At 36.9% G+C, this 17,245-nt stretch overlaps 1 protein-coding gene across 6 annotated transcripts in view; it reads left to right on the forward strand.

Moving 5' to 3' along the window:
* The window catches only part of LOC101745029 (potassium voltage-gated channel protein Shaker), a 527,752-nt gene that overhangs the window by 300,029 nt on the left and 210,478 nt on the right, over positions 1-17,245 (forward strand). The gene's annotated exons all lie outside the window — the stretch shown is intronic.

A 17,245-nucleotide genomic window follows, 5' to 3' on the forward strand; every position in this document is an offset into this window, starting at 1 on the left:
GACTTATCAAGGGCCGCTTATAGTTCGTTTTGAGGCGGTGCTTATAGATTATTAATAATAGGTGGTGATAAGCGATAGCGGAGCTCACGAATTCCGCGAAGCTAACACTACCTACCTATCGAACTATAAATAATAAATAATAAATAAATATTTACTAACAATCACGCCACGTTAACTGGTCCCGTGATAAGTTCGTAAAGAACTTGTGTTACAGGTACCACCAGATAACGGAAATAAATGTAAGATTTTTATTATACACATACATATATTTAATATACATCCATAACCCTGGAAAAGACATTTATATTTATCATACAAACATCTTCCCTTGGCGGAATTCGAACCCGCGACCCCCTTATGTAGTGACCATGTCACTTACCACTACACCAGACGGCCGTTGGTATTGTATATGGTTGGTTGGTATTATATAACTATTTATTACACATGTCTCAAACATTTATTTACACGGACCGAAACACTTCTGTTGCTGCTATAGAATTTGTTTTTGTTGCTTAGGTGGTTGGAGCTCACAGCCCACCTGGTGTTAAGTGGTGACTGGAGCCCATAGATATCTCCAACGTAAATGCGCCACCCACCTTGAGATATAAGTTCTAAGGTCTCAAGTATAGTTACAACGGCTGCCCCAACCTTCAAACCAAAACGCGTTACTGCTTCACGGCAGAAATAGGAAGGGTGTTGGAACCTACCCGCGCGGACTCACAATCCAAAGTATATTCATTTTAAAATATCTTATTATTATTATTTTTATTTTTGTCTGTTCCTTCGTAACACGTCATAATCTTATGCATATGCTTATTTGAATGAACAAAAGATCAAAAGTAAAATCTCATTAGAAAGTGTTGGTGCAAGTAAAATTCACACGGTGAATGTAAAACCTACATTTACGTTTCGAAGCTCGCATGTGAACTTTCACTGCACTCGAGACTTCTTGAAAGTCAAGCTGTGCTTTTGAACTGATTCTCCTGCTTTTTCGCTTAATGTATGTTGCTCTGAGGAATTGTTCGAGATGATACCGGCATCTCGTTTTTTACCATCGCACCGCCCGCCACCGGAGTAGAGTTCATCATACTACCTGGAGCCACTGCGCTCATCCACAGTGCGTTTCCAGAGGTATTTTTTACCACGTACCATCCGGCTATGGAATGAGCTCCCCTCCACGGTGTTTCCCAAGCGCTATGACATGTCCTTCTTCAAACGAGGCTTGTGGAGAGTATTAAACGGTAGGCAGCGGCTATAAAAAACGTTTAAAAAAAAACATAATAATTAAGGACACTCAAAAAAATATTGTAAAATTGATAACCACTAGTTTATATAAATTCATAAATTTTATTTTATTGTTTTTGAGTACATGATATCATTCTTTTACGGTATAAGTTCTAAATGAACAAAGGCTAGAAGTAGAACTTAGACATCAGATACTTGAGCGCTTCGGCCTGGCGTGGAGAAGAATGAACTTATTTTTTATACTGATTATAGGTTCTTATCTTAATATGCTATTACAGAACTCACGCGATTGTGGGTGAAGAGACGGAGGCAAAGAGAATCACGCAAAAGTTATTTTGCATAATTACTGGTGGCAGGGCGAGTCTAGATCTCGCCGGAGTAGGATCGCCCAATCTGCCTATTAGATTCCTATTAGATAGATGCCTATTAGAGATTAGAGACGTCGTTAACGTTATCCACCCATCTAAGCAATACCAAAAAAGATATGAAGGGTCGAATATTCTGGAAATTAAAAAGCAAATCTTAAACAATTACAATAAGAGAAATCGTTCGATAATAAGTAGTTAGAATTTGAGTAAGCACTATCGTACGGATTGATAATAATAAATTGGCAGTTTCCAGGTTATTAAGGCCACTACAACTTCTAGAAAAATATACGACGAATTTATAGATTAAAAAAGGTGGGTGGCGCATTTACGTTGTTGATGTCCATGGGCTCCAGTAACCACTTTACACCAGGTGGGCTGTGAGCTCGTCCACCGACCTAAGCAACAAAAAAAAATTAAATTTCGAATATATTTATTGCGTGATAGTAGATGGTATCATTTGCCCGACGTAAATACATTTCAAATTCGATCGTTTTTCGGCAATAAATAATACGGAATGGTTTTTCTGTCGGTCCAGCAACTTTCGATGGCGCAAGTTGACCACAATCGAATCCTAACTTTGAACTGCAAATTGAATTTTTCTGTTTCGCAAATTGAAATTGAACGTCTCCGAAACTTTTACATCGGCCTTTATTAAAATTTATATACTAGTCAAAATGGGCCTGTTCTATTTATTATCCATACAAACGCACACGCACACACTCACACACTCTCTCTCACACACACACACACACGCACACACACGCGCGCGCGCGCACACACACACACACACACACACACACACACACACACACACACACACACACACACACACTTTTTGACTTCATACGTTATAATATTGTTTCCGATTAAAATGTTGGCCGATTTCTCGTTCGCTTTACAGCGGGCTTACGCTTCAAGTTCGATCGTCGGTGCCACGAGCTTAAATAAAGCTTGAATTTCAAATTAATTGGCGGCATTAATTCAATTTGTCGGGAATTATATTGTTACACAAATTGGCGGATAAACGTGTTGAAACGTTCAATTTTTTTAATTGTTAATTTCATATTTAGCATAAATAATTACTGGTTATACCTAATATGTATAATGTAATATTTGAACAGCAGTTCGCCTATTTCCGGCGCGATTTATCTTGTGTTCTCGTTCGAAGGATGTAGCAGTAGTTATTTTTTAATTTACTTTTTATTGCTTACATGGGTGGACGAGCTCACAGCCCACCTGGTGTTAAGTGGTTACCGAAGCCCATAGACTTCTACAACGTAAATGCCGCTACCCACCTTGAGATATGAGTTCTAAGGTCTCACTCAGTATAGTTACAACGGCTGCCCCACCCTTCAAACCGAAACGCATTACTGCTTCACGGCAGAAATAGGCGGGGTGGTGGTACCTACCCGTGCGGACTCACAAGAGGTACTACCACCAGTAAAAGCGAGCCAAAAAAGAAAAGCGTAAAAGCGTAACCGTAAAATCGAAGCGAGTAAATTGAATGCACTAGCTATAAATTCCGAATGCATGTCTTATCTGAAAAGCGGTTATTTTTGATAATCGCAAGTGCTAGATAATACGATGAAGTAGAGTTTATCCATATTACCTGGAGCCACTGCATTCATCCACAGTGCGCTTCCAGAGATATTTTTGCCACGTACCATCCGGCTTTGGAATGAGGTCCACTCCACGGTGTTTCCCGAGCGCTATTTCCTATCCTTCTTCAAATGAGACTTGTGGAGAGTACTTAACGCTAAGCAGCGGCTTGGCTCTGCCCCAGGCATTGCTGATGTCCATGGGCGACGGTAAACACTCACCATCAGGTGGGCCGTATGCTCGTCTGCCTACACGGGCAATAAAAAAACGACTACTATAAGTTTGCATATTTCCGTAGAGAATGAATTTGTCTCATTTACTCATTTCTCATTTTGAAATTGTTTCATATTGAAAATTGAAAAAATGAACTAAACTTTCGTTTTTAATCATGGCAAAATGATCTGACGAGTCTCGAAAGCAATTGATAACAATTTCAATTCACACAACGGTATTCAACACGTAGTCATAAAACGTCGAATGAAGATCATTCACTATTCAATATGAAATAGGACGTATATTTGTCTGCACAAGCCTAATGATTTTGTAATGTGGGTAAAGATTCGGCTAGTATTCTTAGATAATGGGTCATCATGGACTCTTACGGGACTTGGGACGGGCGCCGGGCCATGGCTCACTGCCGAGGAAGAATTAATCTCAGAAGTGAATACAGACTTTTTTTATGTTCAGACTTCTTTGCTATCTCTCAATAGTAGAATTTCCATTCCAAATTGCCCTTTAAAACCCAGATTTAGTAACGTGTTTAACCCACTGTTGACTGTCACCTCTCCATCATCATACGATCTAACTTTGAAGGCTACAATGCAGCATATACATAGAAATAGGATAAAGGATAATAGCATACTCACGATTTACTGTCCTTAGATTCCGAATTCAGGGGATGGCTTAACACCAGTGAAGCTCGTCTGGCCATTTACGTTAGTTAAACAGAGAACATAAAAAAAAACATAAAACAAGAGACAACCCGACAACGTACCTACGTCACAATTTAAATAAAGTTTGTAAATCTGTTACCGCGTGCCAGATTCTCGTTGTGTTTGTTCACGGCTACTGCGTCAAGGGTAATTGAGAGAATACACAATCTCGTCGACGTTGTGGACTAAGCAGGGATACTCCGATCACGAAGCCGCGAAATAATTAACAACAATCTGTCAATGTTTCAAAACTTTAACTGTCAAACTGTCAATGTCAACTTACATTACTAAATTACATTTTTTTAAACCGCCTCTTCCAACGTTTATTTTTTTGAATTGTACTAATAACGTTACATTTAATGAGTCTTTGGTATAATTGAAGACATGAGTGGATGAAGGGGATATGATACAATTTATTAATTTCGAGAAAACGGGCAACAAACGTTTGATACTTGTACGTTTTTAAAATCCTTTATCACATGCACTTTCTAAAAATAGCCTTTAAGCCCGGAGTTTTAAGGTTTAATAGAGTTTATAGGCATAACACCTTCATTGTGAGTCCGCACAGGTAAGTACCACCACCCTGCCTATTTCTGCCGTGAAGCAGTAATGCGTTTCGGTTTAAAGGATGGGCCAGCCGTTGTAACTATACTGAGACCTAAGAACTTATATCTCAAGGTGGGTGACGCATTTACGTTGTAGAAGTCTATGGGCTCCAGTAACCACTTAAACACCAAGTGAGCTTTGAGCTCGTCCACTCTTCTAAGCAATAAAAAAAAACAATGTAAAAACTCAAAATTTTAAAAATGGTACTTATCCCCTTCGTCCACTCATGCCTTCAGTTCTTTTATAACCATAACAGTAGATGCAGTATTTTAAGCGATTTCGGACTTATGGTATTGAAGGCGCGACGTATAGCACCAGACTACAAGCACACGATTTAAATCAATTTAAAATTTCATCGAAATCAGCCAGTACTTCCAATAGCAGAGTTTTTTTTTTTTTTTTTATATAAAGCGAGGGCGTGTTCATTACACAGACAGACGTTCACGATATTATTATAAATTGTGACTCGTTTTCTTTTTCAAATTGCGTGGTTATTATATTTATATTCGTTTATAATATAGTACGACGTTACAGTGCTGCCAGAACACACAGGAACGTGCCAATATAAAATATATTTCTTAAATGCTATGGCAAAATTGTAGTCGAATTCTTTTGAAGTGAAGTAATCTGCTTTTTTTTCGAGCCCAATTAAGCAAATAATTATTTATACCTATGTAATAGTAATAATAAATACGCATAGATGCAGATACTCACACATACACAATACAACATGCATGCGCGCACACGCCCACATATACACATACTCACACATACACACAAACACACACACACAAACACACACACACACACACGCACACACACAGACACACACACACACACACAAATACACACACATTCACACACGCACACACACGTAAAATGACCTTCTTAAAATATAACACCTAATGATCTCTCAACACTAGTCCGCAGCATCTGTTCTCGACTTAACCTAACCTAATCTATCTTAGGAAGGAGAGAGCCTGGAGATCAGTAATACAGGTCTTTGAACCTAGTACAGACTTCAGCTCTTTCAAAGGCTTACAAAATAAATTATAAGGTTAATTTATTTCCATTTGAATTTGTACTATACCTTTAAGATAAATAAATTATTATTATTATTATTATTATTTTTCTCTCTTCTTTTAAAAACAGTAAGTACTGTTGAACCATAAAAATGTTGCTATGTATTATCTATTTAAATTTCAGCCCGTGTCGATAAGCTGCGTTAAGTAGGTACCTATTAACAAACTGATCCGCTTTCGTTTTGCGTATGTTTCTTATCTACAAAGAAAAACTAGAAAATATTTTTTTTAAATGCAAGTTTAACATTTAAAATACAACTATTTAAACTAAGTAGCTAACAAGATTCACAAAGTAAGTAACATTATTAAAATAGTTCTAAAATAAATACGATTTGTTTGAAATACAACAAATTTTAAGGAGTCGTTGTGGCCTATAGGTTAAGACCTCCGGTGCATTCGTATGTAGCGATGCATCGGTGCTCGAATCCCGCCGGTGACATACTTAATAAATTATGTTCACGATTGACTTCCACGGTGAAGGAATAACATCGTGTAATAAAAATGAAACCCGCAAAATTATAATTTGCGTAATTACTGGTGGTAGGACGTCTTGTGGGTCGAGTAGGCACCACCACCCTGCTTATTTCTGCCGTGAAGCAGTAATGCGTTTCGGTTTGAAAGGTGGAGCAGCCGTTGTACTGTTAAAAGTGGGACCCTTACAACTCATGTCTCAAGATGGGTGGCGGCATTTACGTCGTAGGTGTCTATGGGCTCCAGCAACCACTTAACACCAGGCGGACCATGAGTTCGTCCTCATCTAAGCAATAAAAAAATACATTTGTTTGAAATTTGTCTACAAAAAATCAACACATCAAATTAAAAAAAAAGTATCCCAATGTTATGGTAGTTGGGATTGACGTAGTGTAAAATTATTTTTACATTGTGTCTCCGTATTATTTTCGTCTGCTGTCATTAAACAGAGGTGGAAGTGTATTTAGTCTGTGTCTAATAGCGATCAAATCTATTTTTTATTCCTGGAGTGTGTCTGGCAGAATTAGGGCTGTCGCGCTTGAGTTTTTTTTTTTTTATAGGCATACACTTATACTGGAATCCTCAATGGCACTATAATTTACCTAAGTCGATAGGCATGGTAGCATAAACGCCGCCCACTTTGACTGCAGTCAAAGTTGCAATAAGGGCTATCATAGCCCACAAACGATGCCCTACGAGATGTACTTAAATACGTTCCTGCTACTATAAAGCTGTAACGTTGGCTGAACGCCCTAAACACAAGACGAGTTTATTGAGTCAATATCCTGTCGTTGATGTGAATCGACTTTAGCCCAATCTGGCAGACCGCGTTTTCAGTCCGGACCCAAAGTACTCCCTTGCGTTCATTAGACAATCACCCAATGTACACGAGACTGTTTATTAGCTTGATTTTTTTTTTCGCTGTGAATTTTCAATTTAGATTTCACTGTTCTTCATTCAAATATGGATGATGTTTTTTTTTCTATTTAAACGCGATATTATGTACCGACGGTTTTTGACGTACCGCGGGTGACGCCGCAGGGCAAAGCTAGTCTAAAAAAAGTAGCCTAAGTTACTCCTTATATCATCAGTTACCTATCAGTGAAACTCCCGTAAAAATCGGTCCAGTCTCTCCAGAAGGGGGAGGGTGATGGGAGAGATATGCTCCGCACTAAGCGCTTCACTCTCCCCCCTTTGCCTTTTTGCGAGGTTTGGATGCTGGTTGTTGAGCGACAGGAGGTTTTAGTCGGTTCGACTTCGACATACCCCGCCCGCCATCCCCTGTGGAGGGTGGGAGTCCGACGATTTCACCCTAAAAAAAAAACAACTTATTTTGTGTTATGGGCACAAAAAACAAACCCACACCTAGGACCCCCGGCCATATCTAGCGCTTGGAACTTACGGAACAATATAGTCACGGATGCAAATGTAAAGTCAATTGGCTGATTACATAAGTATGAAGAATCTCTTCATACTGAGGCTGAATGAGTATGTGCTTTTGAAGATCCTGTGAAGTTCGATAGCGATCGGATCAAAGTCCAATCTCGTACAAAACTGTGCAATGGAATGGAATGGAATGCAATGGAATTAATTTTATGAACCAATCCCATTGCACCGAATCCTTGAACGGTGTACGATATTACGATTTTGAGCAGAACGAAGCCTCTCAACGCCATTGATGTTCTAATACGGGTCTGGTATATCCAGGAAATTGGGATCGATAACTCTTCGTATTTTATCGACACTCCCGGAATGATGATATTGCTGAAAGATAAATAAAATACAAAAATATCTTCACAGAAAAACAATAATTAGTTTCATACTATAATTATCTAGAAATTTACTGGTTTTAGAACCTCTTGTGAGTCTGCACGGGTAGGTACCACCACCCTATCTATTTCTGCCGTTAAGCAATAATGCGTTTCGGCTTAAAGGGTGGGGCAGCCGCTGTAACTATACTGAGACCTTAGAACTCATATCTCAAGGTGAGTGGCGGCATTTACGTTGTAGATGTCTATTGGCTCCGGTAACCACTTAACACCAGGTAGGCTGTGAGCTCGTTCACCCATCTATGCAATAAAAAAAGAAATACATAATTCATGTCAAGATGTTTTTGTTAGCAAACTATTAATTAATTGTTCTACAGTACATCCGATGTAGCACTTAAGGGACATGCTGTAAGTAGCTTATTACAAATTTACCATTAACATAGTATGTAGATAGATGTTCGTGTGCAGCTTGGATCAGTCTGATTGGCAGGAAAATACAGGCTATTGTTGTTATTATATTTGGCGATGATTCAGTTGACGCCTCGTTTATCGCATACGTATTATGCAGTCAAAAACCTGTACGCTTCTATCTATAATATATTAATACGTGAAACAGAAACTTTGTACCCCTTTTTACGAAAATTACGCGGACGGAGGATTATGAAACTTCTCACACTTATAGAGAACTTAGAAAAGGAGTGCATTATGTTAAGATTTTTTTTTAAATTATGCACAAAAAATACATTAAATCAATTTAAAAAACATTACACACACTATCATGTATTTGACACACACACATATGCATACTATTTGTTTATTGTCAAACTTTTCTTATTGCTTATAGTCTGAGGTCAAATTGAGAATAGATTAAATATTTTTTATCTTTATTAATATTTGTCTAAAGTGTAGTCGTGGCGAAATCTGTATTTATAGAAGTACAATAGAATCATAACAGTGTCAAACTTATAATTTCAATTAATTATAGTCGAATTTCGACTACCGTGGGACCACTAGTTTATTTTAATTCGGTTAGTCAACATTTAATAACCATAACAACTGTCCTAAAGTTTTAATATGAACGCTTGACTGCTCCGATAATAGCACCATCATCGTACATGAGCAAATTGATTTCGTTACACAATATTATTCGTTCATCAGAAGTCGTTTGTGAACTCGGCGTGTATACTGCGAAAGCTCGGCGTCCTGATAAAAATCCAACGTTTATTTTTCCTTCATAATTTCCAATCAAGCGAGACCCTTCGCGTTTTTTTATATATTCTCTCATTACCTGCTTTTCGTTCGTACCTCCAAAAACACTTTGGTTTTGCAGAAGTTTCTAAATAATTATAAACGATGATAGCTCATGTAACTTTTATTCTTTAAATGTATTCCACATTTAGTTATTATTTTAAAACAACTGTAGTACTGGCATTGTATATATCCACGAACTTACAACTAGGTCGGCCGTGTGCTTGCCTACCTACTTACCTTCGAAGACAATAGACAAAACATAAAAGCCCACAAACTTTTAAATAAATGTATCATATTTTATTTAAAATCAAAATGAGCCTTTCATAACGTCATTAGAAGTCAAGAAGGAAACTAAAATTTTAATAAGTATTTCTCGTGCAGTGACCAGTTTTAACTTTTACTAAAATATTAGGAGAGATTAAAATATTTAAGTCCCTTCTCAGTGAAATCTTAGTCATTTTGTGGAAAGGAATTCTCTTGATCAAAGTACATATTTTTTAAGTTGCAAAACTAGTTAAATTTCGAAAGGAGAATTCTACAACGAATCAAACACACATATGGGAACTATAGCCGAAATTTTTCATTTACATGTTATTATGTGCACTTTAGTATTATTTAGAGGACCGGACGAGATGAAAACAGCTCACGAGACAGGCAACGGTCAAGTTTCAGGGACACGACCTTCAGCAATGAAGAAAGCGACGAAGAAGAAAGAAGAAGTATTAAAAAAAAAAAAAAAATATTGCGTTATTAATTCAAATTTAATTTCTCCAGGGCTCCAGGGCTAAGTCATCAAATCACAAAAGGCTAAATTCTAGAAAAACGAACACCATTGAAATAGTTCAAACCAAATTATTCAAACCCAAAAACAAATGAACAACCAACTTTTTTAAAGGTACCACCTGTTTCATTCATTACCTCTAATAGTTGTGTGTCTTTTTATAAATCGTTGTTTACGATCTATACGTTTCTCCAATCTCTCATACATATGACACTTCACGAAATAAAACACAGCTGTTTTACGACTGACATCGTTACGACGCATTGGCCCACGCTCCTATTAATTTAAAACTATAATATAGTGACGTGTTTTTGTAATAGCACGAAGTACCTACACGATTTCCTCGGCGGCTGACCGTGCCAAGGCCCAAGATTCGGGTAAGGTGTACTCTTTGATGTCCCTCCAGGGAATCCACCAACGTATAGTATTTTAACGCGGGAAATTTGACACGTGACGCCGTGAAACAAGGTAACCACAAACCCTTTGTGCCAATTTGCGAAGAATTTAATAGCGCGGACGGTAGGGGTAAAGGATTTTTGGTAAATTCTGAGTCAGTAAGGCTATTTATCTTTATTTTTCTCTATCTTTTATTACTTAAACCATTAGATCAGAAATCTCGTAAAGATGGCGGCTTGTCTCAAGACAGGTTCCGATACGACTATTATTCTATTCGGTCATGGTTGTTAGTTCCCTACTTCCCACAAATTTTTTCTTATTATATAATTCATCTTTTCTGTATTGAATTATTTTACCAAATTATTAACCATTTAATTCTCAAGCTCTATTTTATTACGTTTTCATTTCAGTATCATTATTTTATCATTATTATATTTTTTAAAGCCTGCTCTATAGATATTCCTGATGAAGCAAAATATAAATAACTTAAGTTTTAGGCAGAAAGTGAAAGTTCCTAGGGCTAGTTCCAAGTAATAGTATTTAAGTATGCTTATCAGAATGTTCAAATAATGGTCATACTCATTTTTCTTAAGTGTTCTTATAAAAGAGATAATAATATATTCTTAAAGCCTCCTTTTATTCCTATGAATCGTATTGTATTATAGTAAACGTGAATTAACATACTAAATCTACTAATAAAATATCGGTTTTTTTTTCGAGTAATGTGGAACGAGTTAATTTTAACTTTAAAGCTAAATACAAGAATCTAACAACTTAGAGCGTCTCGAAAAATACCGAATCGCAGTACGAGACAGTATTCTGTCTAATTGTGGCCTAATTAAAAGCTCACGTTTTAGGAGAAACTCTCCTTAAATTCTCTGTTCTAGTTAGCATGGATTTGCATTTCAAGCGAACATGTACAAATATCCCTCCATAGAATTCAAATAATCGAATTAGAAACCTGAAAATTTGACAAATCCAAGCTATACAGTATTCACAGATTGGGGGGTTATGATATGATTACATGAATAGATGACATGTCTGTATCTTTAGAAGTCTACGTAGCCTAAGCGACTTGATTGATTTTCGTACATAAAGAGCTAAAACTCATATAATTTTGTGAAAGGAATACCAATTTTTTTATTTACCTTTAAACTATTTTATTTTTATTTTATGACTTTTCTTTTTTTCTCCACCTTATCTCACTAGGTGGAGTCGGCACAGCTAATTTTTCTCTACCATTCTCTTCTATCAGCCGTCATCTCAACACTCACTCCTCTCTCTCTCTCATATCGTCATTCACACTCCATCAATGTCTTCTTCGATCGATCTCTTCCCCTCTACCTTGCACTACCATTTCCATACATCTCCTAGTCACATGCATCTTCTCTCTACGCATCACATGTCCATACCACGCTAACTATCATGTATTAATATTTTTATATAAATTAAATATAGATTTGAAATTAAAAGCAGTACAATATTTTTTCAAATATAATTCTGAGTAATCGAGCGTTCTTAAAGTGATCTGTGACATTAAATTATAATTTGTATTTAAAAAATAAATATCTAAGTAGACCAATTTCAAACCTGCGCGAACGAACTGCCACTGTACAAAATTACGCCCACCTTCCCGTTCTTCTTGTCTGAGATGAGATCGGCTTATCGATGTAATAGTTTCACTGGCTTGAAAACGTTGTTCGTTGTGCCAAGTGGAGCGAAAGCTCGCCTGCGACACAGAATTACATTGCTACAAAAACATTTATACGAAGCTTAAGTTAATTGTAAGTTTCAATTTTAATGTCACATTGTGCAGAGCATGCACATGCCGGTGTTACAAAGGAGAACACCATAGGGATGTGCCTGAAAGTTTCTTAATAATCTAATTTAGTGATGTTTAATTTTTTTATTAATTCGGTCGTGTTGTTTCCGCAAGGGTTTTACCTTTTCTCTGTCAGGAGCTTTACTGATTATCCATTAAAATCTGAAAATCATTTTGAACTTTGACGAGCTCAGAGCCCACCTGGTGTTAAGCGGTTACCGGAGCCTATAGACCGCCGCCACCTACCTTGAGATATGTGTTCTAAGGTCTCAGTACAGTTACGTGAATTTCATGTAATTTTTTAAGTCTTAAGCCATTGTCATTATCTGATCTTGTCATCGTCTGAGAAAATTGAAATTAAAATACCTATAATACATTTTTAAAATTTGAGATTACGAGCCCTGCCTCAAGATGAGGCCCATCTTGTGATTTCTATTTCATTCGATAATCAATTAAGACCAGGAAGGCTATTTGCTCGCTTTACTGACAAGATTTTTAACTATTGAACAACATTATAATAAGCAGAATGCCTCACCTTACTTACTAGCCTTAGCTAATCCTAGCGAGTCCTTCCAGATTGAGCCCGGTGAGTTCACCTACCAAACCTTGCGTAGTTGAAATAGCCCCTAATAAAATCCGATCCGGTGGTAGATTCAGCAAAGCACTGGTCTTACTAAGGCTAGTCCTAGCGAGTTCTACCAGGTTGAGCCCCGTAAATTCACCTTCCAAGCAGTGCGTAGTTGGATTAGGACTACCAACGATTAGGTAATTAACAAAAAGTATAATGATAGAGTTTATAGCGAAAGCTCTACATTTAGTCAGTAGAGTATAACGTCGGCATTACCAAGCAACAAAGTTCAAAGCACTGCGTCGAAGGCAACGGTGATCGTTAAGAATGAGCTTTATATTTTGATAATACTATTGTATAACTGCATAAACTGACGCTAACTGCGGTAATCAATGATTCTTTTTATAGCGATAATTAACGATGTTTTCTTGTTACAATATTTATGAACTAGCGACCCGCCCTCGCTTCGTTTCGGAAACATTAAAACACACATGAAACCAAAAAAAAAAAATAAAAAAAAATTAAAAAAGTAGCCTATGTTCATCAGGGACAATGTCGGCTTCTAATGGAAAAAGAATTTTTCAAATCGGTCCAGTAGTTTCGGAGCCTATTCGAAACAAACAAACAAACAAATCTTTCCTCTTTATAATATTAGTATAGAAAAGCCACAAAATTACACCCGATTTTATTATCAGGATTTCATTTAGAAGACCTCCAGAAAACTGAACAAGAGCCGTCTAACCCAAAAAAACTTAGCTAATTACGTTTCAAGGTTGGAAATCCGTATGGAGTACGATTTTCCATTGTATCCCATACAAGCCAATACTTTCAGTTGCAAACTTCACGTTTTCTTGTAAGCAATTCCTTTTTTGTTGCAAATTTGAAATGCGAACATTATTTTCTAAATAAACATTATTAGGGACCCAAAGTAAGCTTTAAGAACTAAATACGGACAATTACTTTGAGATGTTTTTTTTCTCTGCTCTGTCACCAGCTAAAAGAGGTTTCACTGTTTGAATTAATGCACAAAAACTCATTGAGAAAATAAATAAATAAATATTATAAGTTAAAAAAAATTAAATTACACCTAGGATTTATGGACCAGCGAACATCTCATAACATTATTATTATTTTAATGGAACATTTTTGAACAACGTAGAATATCTGAACTTAAAATGTATTGAGAGGTTGATAATTATTATTTATACATTACTAGCTGTCACCCGTAACTTCGACCGCGTGGTCAAAGGAAAGTGTCGGTGTAGTTTGCTATGGGAAGTAGCTTTATTTTGACGTAGAAGGAGAACAAAGAAACACGGTGTCACATTTACAATGTTATGTTAGTAACACTGAAGTACTATAAAGGTTTATGGTTAGTAACTGTAATTAGTAGTAAATTAGTATTTTAATATTGATTATGAGAAATGTATAAAGCATGTATTTCTGGTTCTTCGATATTATTTGATTATTGATATGATATTGGTTGAGTATATTGTATTAGGCTTCAAACTAAGTACCTATACACTGCGTAATATGCTGAGTAATGTTGGCAAGAAATAAAATGCTTTTTATTTTATTTTATTTATTTATTTATTATGAGAAATGTCGTGGAAAGAGTTTCACTCTGGAGACGTCTACGCTTGAAGGCTTGGATCGTAGACAGTGTGGCTGTTACGTGTTTGTAATTGAACTTTAATATCTTACGACGGCGCGTAGCTGCAATAGCCTCTTGGGCTACCAGCGAATAAGTAAAGGGAAAAAAGAAAAAGAAAATTTTAATCTATTTCTCGAAAAACATTAAATTGCTGATATGATTTAAGGAAATACTACGCTATTCAATTTCTTTTTTTATATTTCACTACATGTTTATATTGAGCTAACAGTATATCTTCTGCTTAGTTAACGTGTGGAACATCTTGAACTATTGTAATATTTTAATTTCTATAAACACGATCGACGAATTCAAACACTATTGTAATATTTTAGTTCTTCTTCTATATCGTTCCCTCACTGCTGAGTATCGCGATCATATGTGACGTTCTTCCAACGTGTTCGATCATGGGTGGCATGGTCCGCATGGTACAGACTACCACCAAGTGTTTCTCTTACTAGATCTGACCATATTTTAGTTACGACCAACGAATTCAAACGTATATTTACAAGGATACTTTGTAAGCTATTCAAAAGGCAAATGTATTCCTAAATTCGATCCAATGAATTACTTCCACAAGATCCAGAACTGTTTGAAGGTGTAATTTAAAACTGATTTCCCTGTTATCTGGTAGTTCGATTCGATAGTTTCGTAGCAGCTGTCGTTTCGAATGACTTCGGCTATATTGGATGCACTGCAGCACCGGATATTTCGGGAATCGTATACAGAAATACACACAAAATTATACAGACAATTCAGAACTCGTAATTTTTATATTAATTTTGTAATAATATAATACTTACCAGATAAACCGTTAGCTACTGCAACCATCAAGTGAAATACAATAAAAACTATGAATGGAGTGCTTCTCAAAAATTGCATCAAAAATTTCGTGTTTTCATGGAAAAGGATTTAAAACTCGCCAACTCATCTAGTGCAAAATTTTCTAAAACATATTTTGAATGTTATGGCTGGCAAAATTTTATTTCGATGCCCTAATGTTTTCATTATTAACCTTTTTAAGTTCACTGGTTAAATTTAAACATTATGTTCTCGAAAATTTTGTTAAGAATTTAAATCTTCTAGTTTGTCATTTAAATTTCTCGGCGCAACTGCAACGTGATTCGAAATTCTAAATGGCAGTAAGGCCCCAGAAACGGCTTAACCTATAAATGGAATACCTTGGCAGACAGTAGGTAACTAGGCTTCATTCTATTTGGCTCCGGCACTATGAAATTTATCATGAATCGCTTTGGTTAAAGTTCCATCTAAACTATTCGATGGACCAGTTCCAGTTTCTTCTAAGAGCGCTTTCAATTTCATGATCAAAAACAATAAAGTATTTCTATAGTTCCAACAGTAATACCCGCTATGTCGCAACTTTTCTCTATTCTCCTTTTTAATGAAACTTAGAATTTAATTAATACGAAATGGCAAATTTAATGTAACACGAAATCTTGTTATATATTTATCCAGAGATGTTATCAAGCTATCACGATGTAGTGATAAGCGAGACCCGAGTTCTGATACCACGAAAATCTGGTATCCAAACGAAGGGCTCGTACTTACGACATTGCTTAACACGCTTACTGTCATATAGGTCACCGGTGCTCTACGTGGCGCACTAAAGTAATTATCTAGATTTCTGATACTAAGGCGCCGGAGTACATAATAGACCCTGAGAAAAACGGAGCCGAAGATACTGAGAATTAATATATTTCCAAGAGACCCAAAAGACTAAAATATACATTAAAAACAAAAGAAGGCAAGTTAGGCAATCCAGGCGCTTCAATAACAGAAATTGACATAATTAGTTCAGTGCGCCGCGTAGAGCTCCGATGACTTACACGGCAGTCAAAGGGTTATAGGAACTTTGGATAAATTGTCATCACATAGTTTCTGTCGCTTCTCACACATTTAGTCCAGAGCCACGGGGGCCTTTATAGCTTTACCAGGAAGGCTAGCCGACCTCGAAGCTTAGCGGAGGGAAACTGTTTGAAAGCATCTGAGTGAGGCCTTAAATACATTGCGCGTGAATCTACCCCGAAACGGAACCGCGACTTGTTGAGAAGATTCGGCGAAAAACACAAAACATTGATGCTATAAACTGAGGCTCAATCTTCAACGAGTTCGCCCAGTACAGCGACCAATGCCACGGCCGCTTCTAGCGTTAGAACTAGAAACGAAGCTGGATCTTTATTAGTTTTGCTTGGCTCGACGGTGGTTGGTTGCTACGTGAGCCTGGGTAGAATTGTAGTAAACGTCAGCTACGACAGGGTAGTTATCATAACGCCTTGCTATCAAATACAAAATTTCATAATTAATCTCAATCATCCACAACTAAGCAATTCGTAATAATAATTATCCGAGACGGTATGTAAATCAAAATCCATTTTTTTTTCTACCTATGCTGATAGCCTTCAGAGACTATTTCAGCTTCTCCTTGACGAGCTCACCGGGCTCAAACCGAGTGTGTTGCTAACATTGGCTCTGGCAAGAGCAGTGCTTCGCACCATTAATGGATCGGGATGATCATGATAATGATGTGCTTAGGGCGACGTCGACTGTTTACCATTCGGTCTACAGGATCGGGCATGTCATTCCCGCCGGCCACGACAAGAGGATTTTCATGTCCTGCCGCTTTTTCAAAGTGGCGCAATGATGCTGACTGTATATACTTACTGAGTCAAGCTCCAGGTCATCA

This window comes from Bombyx mori, chromosome 1, assembly GCF_030269925.1.
Source record: "Bombyx mori chromosome 1, ASM3026992v2".
Classification (NCBI taxonomy): domain Eukaryota; kingdom Metazoa; phylum Arthropoda; class Insecta; order Lepidoptera; family Bombycidae; genus Bombyx; species Bombyx mori.